Below are 17861 nucleotides of genomic sequence, written 5' to 3' on the forward strand. Positions count from 1 at the left end.
TACTCAGGAGGCTGAGATCTGAGGATCATGGTTTGAAGCCAGTTCGGGTAGGGAAATTTATGAGAATTTTTGTCTCTAATTAAACACAGAAAAAGCCAGAAGTGGCACTGTGGCTCAAGTGGTAGAGTGCTAGCATGTGAAAAAGGATCTCAGGGACAGTATCTAGGCCCAGACTTCAAGCCCCAAGATGGTTAAAAAAGTGATAATCTCTGAGTTCAAGCCCCCAGTATAGGCACAAAAAGAAAGAGAGAGGGGTGGGGGGAAGCACAATCACGGGTCTGTGAAATACAGAGAATCCACACTTGAAGAGGTTGAATTGGGAGTCTTTATTAAAATGCTGGCATCTGCAAGCAGACTCATGTCTCAAATCACTTGCAGCCCCAAATATAGCTAGCACAAAGCTTGTAAAGGCCAAAACCACCTATGGTGTGAACAATTCAATCTAACAAAAGTGCTTTACATAAGGAAAGCAAACCAGGTGAGGAACAATTAGGGGCTTTGGGAAAGGTGCCAAGATGGCAATGCGAACATGATGGCATCACTTAGACTCACTATCCTTATTTCAGGACCATCTGAATCAATAGTGAGAAGCCCACAGGCATTATTTAAAATAATACAGAAGGGGTAAAAACAGGATATCATGATTTCTGCACAAGTAGAAAGGAATTGGCCACCTGGTCAGAAGTTGATGTCAACCCCCCTGACCTTTTGTATATATGATGAATGCATATTTTGTGTGTAACCGGCTTGTATACAACCCAGGGACTCCCGCTCCCTATGGATCTGAACTTTCTGGTATTAGCCTGTGTTAGGCCTGTCCAGGAAAAATGGTCCCTTCTCCATTGTTCTTCCTGAGTGCACACACATGGCCCTTTCCTTAGAAGCTCCGCCCAGCATTTGTAACCCAGGTAAATGGCACACTTAAGGTGGTTACCTCCCCTCTTTCTTTTTATTTTTTTATTTTAAGTTTTTATTATCAAACTGAATTACAGGGATACCTCCCCTTTTTCTGAGGTCACACCCTGGACTGTTCCACTCATGCCTCTTTTGGACTGTGGGAGGTTCCCAGACTCTGAGATCATGTCTACATTCATGTGGCCACTGCTTCTTCCCATCCTCTCCCTACATTAACCTCAATCCTGCCAGAAGTCACCCCTTCCCTTCCTTTCCCTACCACCCTCCCCTCCCTTACTCCCTCCTCTCTCTCCTCCCCCACCCCTTCCCCTCCCTGTGCATCTTTCACTGCATGTGGGCTGGCAGTATGCTCTCCCCCAATAAACTCTTTTCTGCCTGAACCGTGTGGCAGTTTCCTTTCAGCTACATAATGGTGCTGAAAATCTAGAAGAGGACAGGAGCCACTGGGTCCTCTCCTTTTCTCTTTTCTCACGGTCAAACCACCTCCTTGACTGCCCCTCCTCAGACGGAACTGCTGAAAGCCATAGAACACTAGCCTTGAACAAAAGAGCTCATGGACTGAGACCAATGAGCAAAAATGTCAACTGGGACAAGCTATCCCAGCAACAAGCAGCTAGACCCCTGGGACAAAGCCAGTCCTGGAAATGAGGGATCATGTTGAAGAATAAGGGGAGGGTGTCACATCCTAAATGGATTCACTTTGTGCCTGCCCTTTCAAAACTAACCAGAGCTGGGAGATCAAAAGAAAATAGTTAATGATCAGGCCCATCTAATGTTCATAACTGTCTTCTAACTGGACAGGAACTGAAAATGAGTCTTAGACTCAGGACAGTTAGCCTTGGCAGCTTCCTGGGCCTCCCATACATACTCTATAATCCAGACATCTACTAACGCTTCCCATCAGGCCCTTAACCACTCCAATACAGCCCCAGCTTCTGACTGCTTATTCTTAACCAGTCTACCATGCTCTCCTCTACACCTTCCCTGAATGTATATTCAAGTACAGTGCAAGGTGCTTGGGGCAAACATTAAATACATGAGAATGCTTATAAGAGGTGGCAAAGGTCCCATAGTGTAGGGATCACACTGTGGTAGTAAGTCATCCCTGGAATCCATGCTTTGGGGAGCACCCTCAGTGTGGGAATATCAGGTAAACTTCCCAGAGGAGATGATATCAGAGCTGACTTTTGAAGAATGAATCCTCATTAAAACCATTTGAAGAAAGAGAAGATTGTTCTAAGTCAGGAAGAAACTTGTTGAAATGTAGAGGCTGTAGAGTATACTCTGTTATGGACTTGTGCCAGGATTTCAGTGTTGGTGGTGTGTGGGTATGGGGCCTGGCAGGGCTTCAGAATAACATAGGAGGCAGCAAGAAGGAAGACAAGAAGTTAAATAAAGGACATTATATTCTATGCTAAGAACTTTAGTGGTTTTTTTTGTTTCTAAAGGTAAGGAGAAGTTTAAAAATTATAACCAGGACCTATGACATGATCAATTTTTAGAAAGCTTACTTTTACAGGAATATGAAAAGTGAAGTGTGAAGACTGGAGATATTTAGAAGGCTATGGTTAAATTCAGTTAAGCTATAAGTCTAAACTATAGCAGTGATGGAGGAAAAGATGAGAGGACAAGGATTAGAGACATTTCAAGTATCAAGAAGCCTAGAAGAAGCCTAAGAAATCTGCTCATAGTTCTGGTCTGAGCTGGAGGCACTGCAATTTACCTAGTTATTTACAGATAAAATAATAAAAAGCCATGTTGGTACCAATCAAAAGACTGTTAACACTTCTGAGGGGAACAAAAAGAGGCTTCTTCAAGAAAGTGACTATCTGGGCTGGGGATATAGCCTAGTGGCAAGAGTGCCTGCCTCGGATACACGAGGCCCTAGGTTCGATTCCCCAGCACCACATATACAGAAAACGGCCAGAAGCGGCGCTGTGGCTCAAGTGGCGGAGTGCTAGCCTTGAGCGGGAAGAAGCCAGGGACAGTGCTCAGGCCCGGAGTCCAAGGCCCAGGACTGGCCAAAAAAAAAAAAAGAAAGTGACTATCAGCACCATGTTTTGTTTTCTGACTGTTCTCACATGCTATAATGATAGTCATCATTCCAACAGGAAGCTCTAAAGTAAATCGACTTTAGGAAAATTATTTATAATCTTTTACTTTTAGAAAAACATAATCTGATTTAAAAATCTTTAATTTCTTTTTTAGACTAAATAATTCTTTTCTACTTACTTTTCTGCATTGTTATACCTGCTCTAAGGAGCATACATAATAATATCCAAGATCGCAAGACTGGACTTGCAGATTTGGTTAGAGTTATAGGACTTTATGAACTTTTGTAATTAAAACCAGCTTTGTTGCACTGGGGTAGAAGCCATATGAAGAATTTTTTTCACAAACGTGGCCCAATACCAGACAATTAAGGTGTTTACCAGCAGTTTATCAAGTAAGGAAAGTCCAAAATAAGTTGCAAATTTTTTCTAAGAAAGATTTAGAGTTAAATGAAGGGGATCAAATTAAAATAGACCTACCTAACACTCTCACAAAAATAATGCAGAGAAAAACCCAAAAACACACACAAAATTTTTTAAATTCAATAAAGGCTCCAAATGGCTTAAAATGAAACCACCTGAATACCAACAAGAATGCCTACAATTTATTTAAAAAGCAAAGTGTATGATTCAAGAATACAAAAGATTTATGTGGCTTGAAGAGGAACCAGAGTTTAAAAAAACATTAATTACATCAAGTCTGTATTCCTAGCTTACTCACAAGGCTGAAATCTGAGGATCATGGTTCAAAACCAGCCCTGGCAGGAAAGTTGAGCTCTATCCTTGAACAAAAATAAAAAAAAAAACCCTCAGGGACAGCACTTGAGACCTGAATTCAAACCCCAGGACACACTCTCTCTCTCTCTCTCTCTCTCTCTCTCTCTCTCTCTCTCTCTCTCACACACACACACACACACACCAATCTTATATATCAATAGAAATGGTAAACAAAAAAATGATGATACCAAACAAAACTGATGATCAAGCTATAAGGTTTGGAGAAAGGAGACCTTCACATGATTGCTCAGCCAGACAGAGTTTATTCTAAGAGCCAACCACTGGCCTTCATGAGACATAGTATGCAAGACAGAGGACTAATGGAGGGGATTGAAGTTGTACAGGAAGAGGGCAACAGTGGCCCCAGTGGATGCAGAAGTGACCTCAGAAACCGGGGGACCTCCCAGTACCCCCAGGTTTGCGTTACCTGGGTTACAGGTTCTGGGTGGGGACTTCTCAAGAAGATCATGTATGCACCAAGGGGGAACAAAGGGGAAGGGGCCATTTTTCATGGCTGGATCTAACACAAACAAAAAGTGATGATATCAAACCAAAGCGAAGCTTTTCTAATATTACACATGCTACTAATTCACCAAGTCTAAAAATTGACTAAGGTAAATAAGATTTTCCCCTCTTACCTTTCTTATACAAGTTGTTATTCAGAATAACCAAATACTTGATTAGGGAATGTTCTTTACAGTATCTCAGCTAATAAGTTAATAAAGAATGTTAAAAACTTTAAAAACCTGCTGTTTCACAACCCGAAATGAAATAATGAATCTACTTAACAGTAACTAATACCTGCCAACCCTACCAGTAGATGAACCACTGACTGGGAATTTAATAATAATCATATTAGGTTGTAACCACTTGATTTCACTAATGAAAAGGGACTTAAGTCAGAGGTGACATTTGTGTGTTGCTGTTTAGCTTTATATGTGTACTTTCTGTAATTTGCTCTTCAATGCTAAGGTTAGGCTCTGGAAACAAAATTTCTTTTTGCTGCTGGGTCTCTGGTAGGTTCCACCTGTGGGATTCTCTACAAATTGGAGGACTGAAAAGGTGAGAAACAGTTTTCTCTTGTTCTTCCCTGGGTAGTTTTGGCAGTGGCCAACTGGAGGCAACAGTTTTTCTGCCTCTTGCAGTGCTTAAAAAAAAAAAATGAATGCAGCCACATCCCTGTCCACAGAGACATCACAGACCTGGAAAATCTCTGCAGAGCTCAATGCTATTTGCTCTTTCTCATTTCATGGCTGTGTGAACAATCACCACAGGAAGTCTTGTGACTCCCCCACCCCCCATACACTTTGTGCTAGTACTGGGGCTTGAACTCAAGACCTCATGCTTTCCCTTGGCTTTCTCTCTCAATGCCGGCACTCTACCACTTGAGCCACACCTGCATTTCTGGCTTTTTGCTGGTTAACTGGAGATAAAAGTCTCAGATTTGTCTGGGAGCTGGTGGCTAGTGCCTGGAATCCTAGCTACTCAGGAGATTGAGATCTGAGGATCACAGTTTGAAGCCAGCCTGGGCAGGAAAATCTGTGAGATTTATCTCCAATAAACTTACTCAGAAAAGGACAGAAGTGGCGCTGTGGCTCAAGTGGTAGAGTGCTAGCCTTGAGCCAAAGGCCAAAGACACCCAGGGACAGCACCCAGGCCTTGAGTTTTGTGCCCTAGGGAATGGCCAGAGTGTGCGGGGAAGGGGGAGGGTGTCTGTCTCAGATTTGTCTGTCTTGGCTGTTTTCTGAGTCCTCAGATCTCAGCCTCTGAGCAGCTAGGATTACAGGCAAAAGCCTCCAGTGCCCACCCTGTTTTCCCATTAGATCTTGACTCATATACTAGGCAATAGGAAGTACTAACTCTACCTAGGAGTATTGTTATTTTATTCAGGATTATTAAGGTGTAATTTATATGCAATAAAATTCACCCATTGCAAGTGTATAATTAGATGAAATCTGACAATCATGACCATTTTGTTTTCATTACCCCAACAAGTTCCCTTCCATAGACAATCTTCTTGCCAATTAGTGGCTCCAGGAAATCACTAATCTTATTTCTGTTGCTCTACAGCTTTATGTTTTCTACAATATAATGTATAGTATATATTATGGGCTCATTCAGCATATGCCTTTTTATTTATTTTATTTTATTTATTTATTTATTTTTTTTGGCCAGTCCTGGGCCTTGGACTCAGGGCCTGAGCACCGTCCCTGGCTTCTTCCCGCTCAAGGCTAGCATTCTGCCACTTGAGCCATAGCACCGCTTCTGGCCGTTTTCTGTATATGTGGTGCTGGGGAATTGAACCTAGGGCCTCGTGTATCCGAGGCAGGCACTCTTGCCACTAGGCTATATCCCCAGCCCAGCATATGCCTTTTTTTGTATCTTTCATAAAGCATTTTTTTTATGTTTATACAGGTTGGTGCACAATTGTCCCTTTATGGTAACCTGTCCTATGAATATAGTATTTCAAAACAGGAATATACCACAATTTGTTTACCTATCATAAACCTAATAGACATTTGTGTTGCTCCTATTTTTAGACTATGGTAAGTAACATGAGTACAAATTTTTGTGCATAAATATGTTTTCAGGTATATTATGTATACAAAGGGATTTCATGGTTATATTTATGTCTTCTAATACCTAAAAGTGGAATGCATTTATTACATGTTAAATGTAAGGATGTGTGTGTGTGTGTGTGTGTGTGTGTGTGTGTGTGTGTGTGTGTGTATAGAGGGGGAGAGATCTATCTATTTATCTGGCAGGTATACCTGCCAAATGCTTCCCAAAGTGGTTGTACTTTTCATTTCTTATAGTAATGTTTAGGAGTGGCAATTGCTTCACACCATGATGACACTTAGTATTCTCTCTCTCTCTCTCTCTCTCTCTCTCTCTCTCTCTCTCTCTCTCTCTCTCTCTCTCTCTCTCTCTCTTTCTGTCTCTGTCTCTCTCTCTCCTGATACCAAGGCTTGGACTCTGGGCCTGGGTGCTGTCCCTGAGCTCCTTTTGTTCAAGGCTAGCACTCTACCACCTGAGCCACAGAACCACTCCTGAGTTTTTCTGTGATTTAATTGGAGATAATTGTGGCATAAACTTCCCTGCCTGGGCTGGCTTTGAACCATTATCCTTACATCTCAGCCTTCTGAGTAGCTAGGATTACAAGCATGAGCCACTGGTGCCTGGCTTGATACTCCATATTTTCAATCTTAAGGCTGTTTACTATCCAAAAATTCTCAAAAAGTAGTCTGGAATGCCTACTGTAAGATGTGCAGACAAGAGACTGGGAATGTCATTACATGCTGGTGGTTCTCCATTGTGCTCTTCCTTACATCCACAAGAGGGCATCATGCAGCAGGCCCCCTTGCTCTGTGGCTTCTGGTGTCAACCAGAAACTGGAAAGAGAGCTACTCATCTTCTCACCATGTGTGTCGCGCCCCCCCCCCCAATAGTTCTGTTTTAAACTAAATTCTAAATTCTATAGTTAACATTTCTGTTAAGGGAGTTCTCTTTCCATGCTACAAACTCTCCTTGTGCTCATTTTCTCCTATATGCCCCTTGAGAACTAAACATGGTGAAGTAATAATTGATTGCTAGACCTTATTGTTCCCTTTTGGCCTGCCCATCTCTGTAAATAATCCCTTTGACATACTCTCTTTAGTAACAGTTTCTAAATATAATTTTTTCTTCTCCCAGCTTTCTGATAAGAACTGATAAATTTAATAAATATCAAAAAGAGATGGAAAGGGCTGGGGATATAGCCTAGTGGCAAGAGTGCCTGCCTCGGATACACGAGGCCCTAGGTTCGATTCCCCAGCACCACATATACAGAAAACGGCCAGAAGCGGCGCTGTGGCTCAAGTGGCAGAGTGCTAGCCTTGAGCGGGAAGAAGCCAGGGATGGTGCTCAGGCCCTGAGTCCAAGGCCCAGGACTGGCCAAAAAAAAAAAAAAAAAGAGAGATGGAAAGCCCCAGAAATAAATACAACTGAGAGTTAGAAGGTAGGTTAGCCAAAATATATTAATATGTATTTCAAAATATATTAATATTATCCAGTATGTGCTTATATTGATGATCAAACTTGTTATCCATGATCTAAGCTTGATACCATACAAAAGAAATAATGTAATTTATTAAATTAGTTTGAAGTAAAGTAAGAATCATGTGAGTATACCAATAAAAGCAAAAGTCATCTAATGACATTTAAAGTAGAATATCAGTGAAAAATAAATATAAAAGGTGTTTTTTTCTAATGGAAGGTCTTGGATTTAAAAAAAAACAACACAACTTGTGGGCTGGGAAGGTGGCTTAGTGGTAGAGTGCTTGTCTAGCATGCATGAAGCCCTGGGTTCAATTCCTCAGTACCACATAAACAGAAAAAGCATTAGTTTAAACTGCAGATATCCATTTACCATCTGGAGCTCCTGAACATAATTTATGAATCTACATTTTTATCAAGCATACAGATAAATCTAAGAATACTTTCATATTAAAAAGATTAAAATAACATTGAACTTCATCAGGAAGTGTAATGAAAAGCCATAAGCCCTAGTTCTTTATCTCCCTATCCTGTGTCTTGACTCTCAAAATCAGTCACTTTTAACCTTTCCTGTGTTTTCCTGGTGGTTATTTATTTTCATAACTCTAGTTAATAGCCATCATTTCCTAAAACACTAACAAAGTGAGTCACTCTCTGGTCATTACTCTAGAAAAGATTATCCTGGAAAAATTATTCTTTTTTAAATATAATTTTATTGTTATAATTGGGGTGCTATACAGAGGGGTCTCCATTTCACAAGTTAGGACAACATCACACTTTCTTTCACTTGGAAAATTTTGTCTTGTATATAAGTTTATCTGATTTGGGGAAAAGAAGAGGAATCACAGAAATGGTGGGACAAAGGATGAACCAATTAAACAGTGATACTCACTAGACATTATATTGGAAATGAACTTTACAACCTGGAGGAGGGGAAAGGGTGTTAGGAGGGGAAAAAGTGGGAGAAGATGAGGGAGGGGGTAACACTGTTAAAAAGAAATGTACTCACTATATGAGTTATGTAACTGTAACCCCTTTGTATATCATCTTTATAATAAAATTTAAATTAAAAAAGCAACTTTAGTGCAAATTTCTAGGCTTAAAAGTGTTTACTCAGTGTGATGAATAAGAAAAACAAAATGTTATATAAAGAGCTATAATAATGATGGAGCAATGAGTAATTTTACATGACAATTAGAAAAACTTTGAGATTATTATCACTACCTATCATTCACTGACTGTGAGTCAAATCCTTTCCCAAGTTCAGGGAACTAAAGTAACTTGGCTGAGGTTCTACAGCTCAAGGATAGCAGAACAACACTAGAATATAGTCTTTATGGTTCTCAAGCAGTGCCTGGTATAAGAATGGGATCTAGCTGGGCACCAGTGGCTCATGCCTGTAATCCTAGCTACTCAGAAAGCTGAGATCTGAGGATTGTGGCTTAAAGCCAACTTAGGCAGAAAAGTCCATAAGACTTTTATCTCCAATTAACCACCAGATAGCCAGAAGTAAAAGTGATGCTGCGGATCCAAGTGGTAGATTAGTAGCCTTAAGCAGAAGAGCACTCAGACTGTGAGTTCAAGCCCCACACAGAAAAAAAGAGAGAGAGAATGGGGTCCAGAGTAGTATGTAAAAGGGTAGCTATAAAAGAAGAGAATAAAAAGAAGGAAGGAGGGCTGGGGATATAGCCTAGTGGCAAGAGTGCCTGCCTCGGATACACGAGGCCCTAGGTTCGATTCCCCAGCACCACATATACAGAAAACGGCCAGAAGCGGCGCTGTGGCTCAAGTGGCAGAGTGCTAGCCTTGAGCGGGAAGAAGCCAGGGACAGTGCTCAGGCCCTGAGTCCAAGGCCCACGACTGGCCAAAAAAAAAAAGGAAGGAAAGCACAGATAAGAACACATGTGATATGAGCTATAGTTGAGGCGGTAGGTAAGGCAGTTGCCAGGCTAAATTTATACCTCCCCTTATGTGGAGATGCCAAGCTTTTATCTCCTTATATGTGTTCCCTTTCCACTCTCTTCCTAGGCCACCTGACCTGCGGGCAGGCCAAGGTGGAATGGAGGACACGGGTAGCCTCGGTTACTCGTGGCTGCGAGAATGCCCTCCCCCTCCCTATACTCGCCAAGGAAGCAAGGCACAAATGGACACCTCGGAGTAAGCTTCAAGAGCTTTCTGTTTATTCAAGGGAGAGGCAATCAGACTTATAGCAGTAATGACAAGGGAAGGGAAAGGACTGACCAGGAGCTAGCGACAGGCTGGTGAGCATGTCCATCCAAGAGCAGCGCCCTAGGACTTCCCCCATGGGCTAACATCAGTTCCCACAGAACTGCCTTCTGGGTGCCCAACCGAGCCATTACGACACACGACACACGTGCTCACAGACGAGAGGTGGGGCTGGTTTGGCTGTCTCTTCCGGTTTCGGACCCGGAAGGAGATGGGAATAGCTAGCAGCCAGCAGTCCCAGATCTTAAAGGTATAGCCATCCCCTACAGGCAGTAGCTAAGGAAATATGGGGAGAGAGGACAGGGAGACCAAGAAAAGAGAAAAGAAGACAAGAATTGGCAACTTTTCTCCAGTTGAGACTAGGAACCTCAAATTTACAGTAACAACCATCAAGTAATACACTAAAGAAAAAGATATAGGGGCTGGGAATATGGCTTGGTGGTAGAGCACTTGCCTAGCATGCAGGAAGCCCTGGGTTCCATTCCTCAGCATCACATAAACAGAAAAAGCTGGAAGTGGTACTGTGGCTCAAGTGGTAAAGTGCTAGCCTTGAGCAAAAAGAAGCCAGGGACAGTGCTCAGGCTCTGAGTCCAAGCTCCAGGACTGGCAAAAAAGAAAAAGAAAAAGAAATATTGTTTGATTCCATTTTGTATATACAGGCAAAATGCCTATACCAGTACATAAACACATATGCAGGAACAATACATATATCAGTCTCTATAAAGGGAATGTTTTTGAGGTTAAGTGAAAGGACTTTCACTTTTACTATATAAAGCTGTATAGTTTGAATTTTTATGGCAGGATATTATATTGTTATTATTATTGTACTGGAATTTGAAATTGGTGCCTCACTCCTGCTAGGCCTCTATGAATTGAGCCATACTCCCAATTTTTTTTTTTGCTTTAGTTATTTTTTTGAATAGAGTCTTGTGTTTTTGCTGAGGACAACCTGGACTGTAATCTTTCTACTTATGCCTCCTATGTAGTTGGAAATACAGACACATGCCACAATGCCAGCCTGTTTACAAGAGGTCTGGTTAACTTGAACTGTTATCCTGCTGACCTAAGAATAGTTGGCATTACAGGCAAGAGTGCACAGCGATGTATAAACCATAGGAAGTGTGAGTGCTTGCTAGTACAGGCAGTAGGTTCTGAGCTGTATAGAGTTCACAAAGATCATTTACTTTACTGGGTCATGTACATATCACAATGAAAATATGAACGTTCGTTGGTCCTTGCTTGGCAGTTTTGGCTGAGGCACAGAAGTAAATCTCAGCTTGCTGGGACCATCCTTTAGTTTCCTGTCTATCGTTGTGATGCCAGTGATTCTTGGAGAGCTTATTTATAAAAATCACACAAAGCAGAGAAAGGCAGGGAAGCTGCTGTGGGCAGTGGGCGGGGGGCAGGGGAGAGGTCTGGAAATCTGAGAAAGGCACCATTAAAATTCCTGGAATCTCAGAATGTGCATCACAGCTGGGTGGGACTTGGTGTAAAGGATTAGCCAGGACTGGCAAGAACATCAGTCACTTGTTTGTGGGAGGAGAGACTAGAGTGGAGACAGTCAGAGCTCAGTCTCAAGGCTAGTGCATCCCACTTAAGCAAGCCCTGTCCTGTCACCCTGGGGGTGGGGGAGATGCAGGCAGGCATGGGAGCATACAGAGGGCTGCCAGCATTTTCCCTACTTGGAGTAACCCTGAATGAAGGGATTCTAGCTCTCAACTCCACTAAATTTGTTGTTGTTGGGGGAGGGGGATGCACGCGCCAAATCTGGGGCTTGAACTCAGGTCCTGGGCACTGTCCCTGAACTCTTTTTGCTCTAGGCTAGTGTGCTATGACTTTCAGCCTCAGTTCCACTTCCAGTTTTTAGGTGGTTAATTGGAGATAAGTCTCTCAGACTTTTCCTTCCTGGGACTGACTTCAAACCACCGTACCGTCCTCAGATCTCAGCCTCCGGACTTGCTAGGATTACAGGGGTGAGCCACTGGCTCCCAGCTCTACTAAGACTTTCTCTATGTGACCAGGAACAACACCCAGATTTGGAGATCTCTCTCTCTCTCTCTCTTGCTCTATTTTTAAAAATTATTTGAATGAGTCAATGCATAGAAAGTGCCTCCTATAAAACTACTTTCCAAGCAAAGATAATGGTCTCTATTCCAATCTATATCATGTGCTTAGGATATAGTTGAGTAGTTTCCATGCTGTTTACCTCATTTAATGCTCATAAATACCTTAGGAAGAATACCACAGAGAGTTAACTTTCCAAAAGCTATCAGAATAATTCTAGCACCTTAACCCATTGGAAGCATCCACACAGCTACTTTTCAGTGGTGCTCCATTACCAGTATTAAGCCATGTTTACTAGTGTTCACTGAGACAATAAATGTCATTCACCTCCAAAAAAATATGAATGTAGAAAAATGTTGATCACAATACCATGTGAGTTTTTTTCCTCTATGTTTTCCCTACTTCATTTCCCAAGAAGTTTGTGTACCTGTTCTTTGAAGGTTATTTACAGAGACGAAAGCATTCTCTGAAGACAAAGAGTTTTCTTTGTTTTATGGAAGCTTCAACTCAGATTGGGCTAGGTGGGTGCGTGGTGTGGATGAGACAGGGAAGATAGGAACTATCCTTGTAGGGAGAGTGATAGGAATAGAGAGGAAAGTAGATTTTATGGAAGAAATGAAGGAGGTTCAATGAGGAGGTGGAATCACTGTTTGATTTTGTTGTTGTTTTTGTTTGTTGGTTGTTGTTGTTTTTGTTTTTGTTTTTGTCGGTCAAGGCTTGAACTCAGGGCCTAGGCATTATCCCTGAGCTTCTTTTGCTCAAGGCTAGTGCTCTACCACTTTGAACCACTGCTCCACTTCCAGCTTTCTGGTTGTTAATTGGAGATAAGAGTCTCACAGACTTTCCTGTCTGAGCTGGTTTTAAACTGCTTTTCTCAGATCTCAGCCTCCTGAGTAGCTAGGATTATAGGTGTGAGCCACCAGAGCCCAGCTTAAACCACTGTTCTTGTGATTAGGTTTCCACAGGTGTGAGAGGTATTGTTATCCCTTAGTTTTCTCTTGGTAAGACCCAAAGGACCTTTTGTATAACTGAATTAGATGCAAATCCCTTGAAATCACAACTTGGATGCAGGTAGTTGATTTGGGAAGTGACCTCAGGAGGCTTAAGTTGTGTTTATTAGTGTGAGGAAGCCTTTTAAATCTTACCACTAGATGGTACCCTTGCTCTAATAGTAAGGAAGTAAAACAAGCACATTGAAGAAGAGAACAAAATAACTTCAGGAAAGCCTGGGCAACAATGGTGAGGATGAGGCCACACAAAGTTGCAAGAGTCTGAAGTGAAATCTGTTGAGTCATACCATTTCGGTACATACACTGCTCTTGATAATTATTACTACTTTATAGCACAAAAATGCAAGGTTTTGAGGTCTTGTTAGCCAATTCCATAAGCACTTATTCTACACAAGATTGTGGGTTTCAACACACAAATTGCTTGCTGAACTATAATTTTTTTGTGTCCACTTTAGTAGGGTTGTACTTTCCCCTTAGTTCCATTTTGGATTTTGGGTGTTGACATCCTGCTTCAAGTATGCTGAATTCCAGCCTGATATAATCATGATGAGATATGCATAACAAGTTCAAAAGTGGAGAACACACTCTACTTCTGAACAGAAATTGGTAATCAGAGGATGGAAAATGCACAAAGAGCGCAACTCAAGAGCTGATTGTACCTGCAAAGCAGCATATTCTTATAGATGAAAAAACTTACTTCAAACCAATCTGGGGGAGAAGGTGTGCTGTAGAAACAAGCAGTGATGTAAGAGCAACTTAAAAACTTTTTGGATGAGAAACTGACTCCTTACTTAGGCTCACAAACTAGCTAAGCACAGGATAAAGTCCAGGCAATGTAGACTTATCCATTTTGTACCTATGTCCTTTGCTTTGAGCCATTCCCTTCAGCAGTCATTTTTCAGCCATCTTGGAATCCAGGAAGGACTGGACCCCCTGGCAGGATTTCAGTGACTCTGATGATAACAAGCCTCCCTACCTGACCAACGCTGAGACAATGGGCTGTCAGACCAACTGACCTCTGATCCATGCTAAACCTGCTAGTGACTTAGGAACTGTTTTAACAATGCATGTCTTTTTTACCTCCCAATTCTCCCTATTTAACCTAAGGCAAATGTCAGCTGAAGATGCCTTCCTGTGGCTGCTATGTAATAAATAAATCTCCTATCCTTGTCCTTCACTATGTATCTTTATTTGACCTGTGGGGGTAAATGGCTGGACCTGACAAGTAAACTTCCTGGGGCCTGAGGTCTAAAAATCCAGTGTCAGTGAAATAATATGTCCATGTGATTGTTAGTAAGAGAGTGATGGCCAGACACTGGTGGCTCACATCTGTGATCCTAGCTTCTCAGGAGTATGGGAGGTGAGGATTGAACTTTGAAGCCAGCCCAGGCAGGAAAGTATATGGGACCCCTACCTCCAATAAACCATTCAGAAAAAGCCAGAAATGGCACTGAGGCTCAAGTGATAGAGTGCTAGCCTTGAGCCAAAGAAGCTCAGGGACAGTACCCAGGCCCTGAGTTCAAGCCCCAGGACCATAAAAAAAAAAAGCAGGTGATAAGTAAATGAACTATCCTTGTACAATTTGTATTTTATATATAAGTAAAATTAATGTACCTAAAGTATGCTAAGCAGATCAAAGTTAGGTGTAGAGACTATAAGAATTAAATGTGAATGAAGTATGAATATTAAGGTAGAAGAGGTTGTGGAAATAGGAAATAAATAGATAAGAGAAATGAGTAACATTGAGTTATGTTACTCATTTCCTAATTTGATTAAATTTTTTTTTTGGTGAGAAAAAGTTCATGTAGCCTTTTCCCATCCGATATAAAGTCAATGCTTTATGAAACCTAAATTTTCCTGGCTTTTTGTCTGTGGGCAAGTGAATCTGGGGTGAGGAAGAGACAGAGTTAGTAAAGAACCAGGTATTAGGAAAGAGAGTCTTTCTTAGCATTTTTAAGCACGAAGAAAGCCAGCCTTCACTATTTTTAAAAATAAATTCTTCATGTTTTTTTTTTCTTTTTTAAAGAATATTTAGCTTATCCAACCCCCCTCTCTTTAGCCCCTTCTTTTGCTGGTCCTAGGGCTTTGGTACTGTCCCTGAGCTCCTTTTGCTCAAGGCTAACTTAGCTTATTTTTGTTAGCAATGATTCACTTGAAGATATGTGTTTAGAGAACTCTGTTTTATGGACAGGTACAGTGGCTCACACTTAAATAACCAACCACTTAGGGGACAGAGATAGGATGATTGTTATTTGAGGCCAGCTTAGGTAGAAAGCTTACTGTGACTGTGACCATCTTAAAAAGAAACATGCTTGGTGTGACAATACATGACCATAGCCCCAGCTACTTGGAAGTAGAAGGTATAAGAATTATAGTCTGAAGCTGGCCCTGGACAAAAGTGCAAAACTCCAAAGATTATCCAAAAGATAATCTAAAAACAAAAAAGGGCTAGGGCATAGATTAAGTGGTACAGTATTTGCCTCAGTATGAGACTCAGTTCAAATCCTAGTTTTTCAAAACAGGAAGGAAAAGGAGGAGAAGGAAAAGGAGAAGGGGAAGGAGGAGGAAGAGGAAGAAAGAAGGTGGAGGAAGAGAAGGAGGAGAAAAAAATAAGTTTCATGTCCACTGAGTAAAGATTTTGCTAGATTTTTATAAATGTATATCTGTGAGATTAAATATTTTAAAAACTTAATGGAAATACCCTTTTAAAGCCATGAATGCTTCAAATTATGCTCTAACCCTAAGAAAAAGACCTTCAGCCTCTCTTAGCATTCAGAACATTCATCTTTCTTTTTTGTTTTCTGAGGTAACACAAGTCATTTCTAGTTTTTGTTTTACAGGATAAGCAAGAATCAGAACTCATGTAAAAAATGTAATATCTTACTCACTTGAATAGAGGGATAATTTATTAATGATAGTGCAATGAATTTTTCTTCAAACCAAAATATCTATAATCCAATTTGTACTGCAGTCATTGAAGTTATCTCATTGGTAAACTGAATTTTTTTTCTCCCCCACTTTTCTTACTACTAAGGATTAACCAAGAGGTGGGAGTCTGGAAGAAGAAGGAAATAATTTAGAGGTAACAGAAAGCCTAAAGATCACCATGTGGCCTTGGAGGATTTTGGAGGAGATGAAGGAGACAGATTGAGAAGTGAGCCACAAGCATCAAGTGGCCTACTGTGCCCTCTCTGAGCTTTGGCTACAACAGAATACCCTCCATCCACATTTGGGGCTCTAGAAGGAGCTCATGCATTGACTAAGGAGCAGCCCCAGCAAAGATCTCAGGGGCACATCTTGATTGTAGAACATGCATCCAAGTTCAGCTATCCTGGGGTGTTATTAGTTTTAGCTAAAAAAAAAAAAAAAACCCTAAGCAAAGGTAGAGCATGAGGAGATGGTGACTTTAAGTTCTAGGCAGAATGCTAGAACCAAAAGCCAATTTAGAAAACAGGCATTGGATTCCGGTAGAATGAGCAGGCAAGTGGGCTATCCTAGTAAGCAAAAGCTCAAAGAGAAGAGCAAAGTAGGACCAATTGTAAAGACTAAAACAATGCAAGTATATATAGTAACTCATGTAATAGTAAGAAATGTCAGCTCATGGGACAATCTTAAAAGATATCACAAATGTGCTGTTTGTTTCTTCCTGTTTCTTTTCTCTTTCTGTGTCTCTGTCTCTGTCTCTGACTCTCTCTCAACTTTATTTAGAATATATATATATAGTTATATATATAGTTTTATATATAGTTATATCTTGGACAAGGAACTCTGATCTACAGAACAGAGCAAGAAGATAGACCCTGGCCTCTACATCACAACACTATATTCCATAATATTTCAGAGTTGCTGATACAGACTTTGACTTGGAAGGAATAAATTTCTATTCTATTTAAATCATTATTGTTTGGTTGTTGATCACCTGAAGTCAAACCTAATACCATCAAATAAAAACCCATTATCATAGGTGAAGTTTCCTAGGAAGTAGACTAACATAGAGCCTGGTATGCAGAGTATATTAGGAGTGCTCTTGGAATCTGAAGTTGTGCAAAGAAAGGAAGCAAGACTGAGTACTGGGAGATTAGCTGTGAAATAATCACAAGACTCCATCCAGCTCTATAAAGAACTCTGATGCTTGTGTGGCCATCAAGAGTTATTCTGAGTAGGGAAAAATAGGCAGACTCGCTTTTATATGCTTATTTAGTATGGGCTGCTTCTAAGGAGTAGAAAATGAAATGATTGAGTTAACTATGTATAGTCAAAGGACTTTCCAAAAAGAGATCTGTTAGCCAGCATCATCTAAATCAGATTAGGAACAAAGTCCTCTATTCCTGAAAATGGATTGGGATGATGCAGCACTCTGTCCACTCTACCACTCAAGTCTTTAAGATGTGGACACTTAATTGAGGATTTAAGAAAGATATCAAAAGCCAAATGAGGTTGAGAATACTTAAACCTCAGCACTCTGGAGGTTGAAGCAAGAGGATCACAATTTTGGCACCAAACTGTTTCAAACCAACCAACCAACCAGCCAGCCAACCAACCAACAAACATTATAATACTTTCAGTTGCAAGTAACAGAATACCTAAGAAAGTACAGAGGTGATGGTGCAGAAAAGAATTGCTAAGTGAGATGAACTCCATGTTATGGAAACGAGTGTTATATCACTGTTGTAATTACTTTCAATATGCCATGTGAAACTGTAGCTTTTTTTTTTAATTGATGATCCTTTTGTATCCCTTTCCTGTGGTTGTCCCTGCACTATCACTGTATCTCATCTGAGTA

This window comes from Perognathus longimembris, chromosome 1 (genome assembly GCF_023159225.1).
Source record: "Perognathus longimembris pacificus isolate PPM17 chromosome 1, ASM2315922v1, whole genome shotgun sequence".
In the NCBI taxonomy this organism is placed as follows: Eukaryota; Metazoa; Chordata; class Mammalia; order Rodentia; family Heteromyidae; genus Perognathus; species Perognathus longimembris.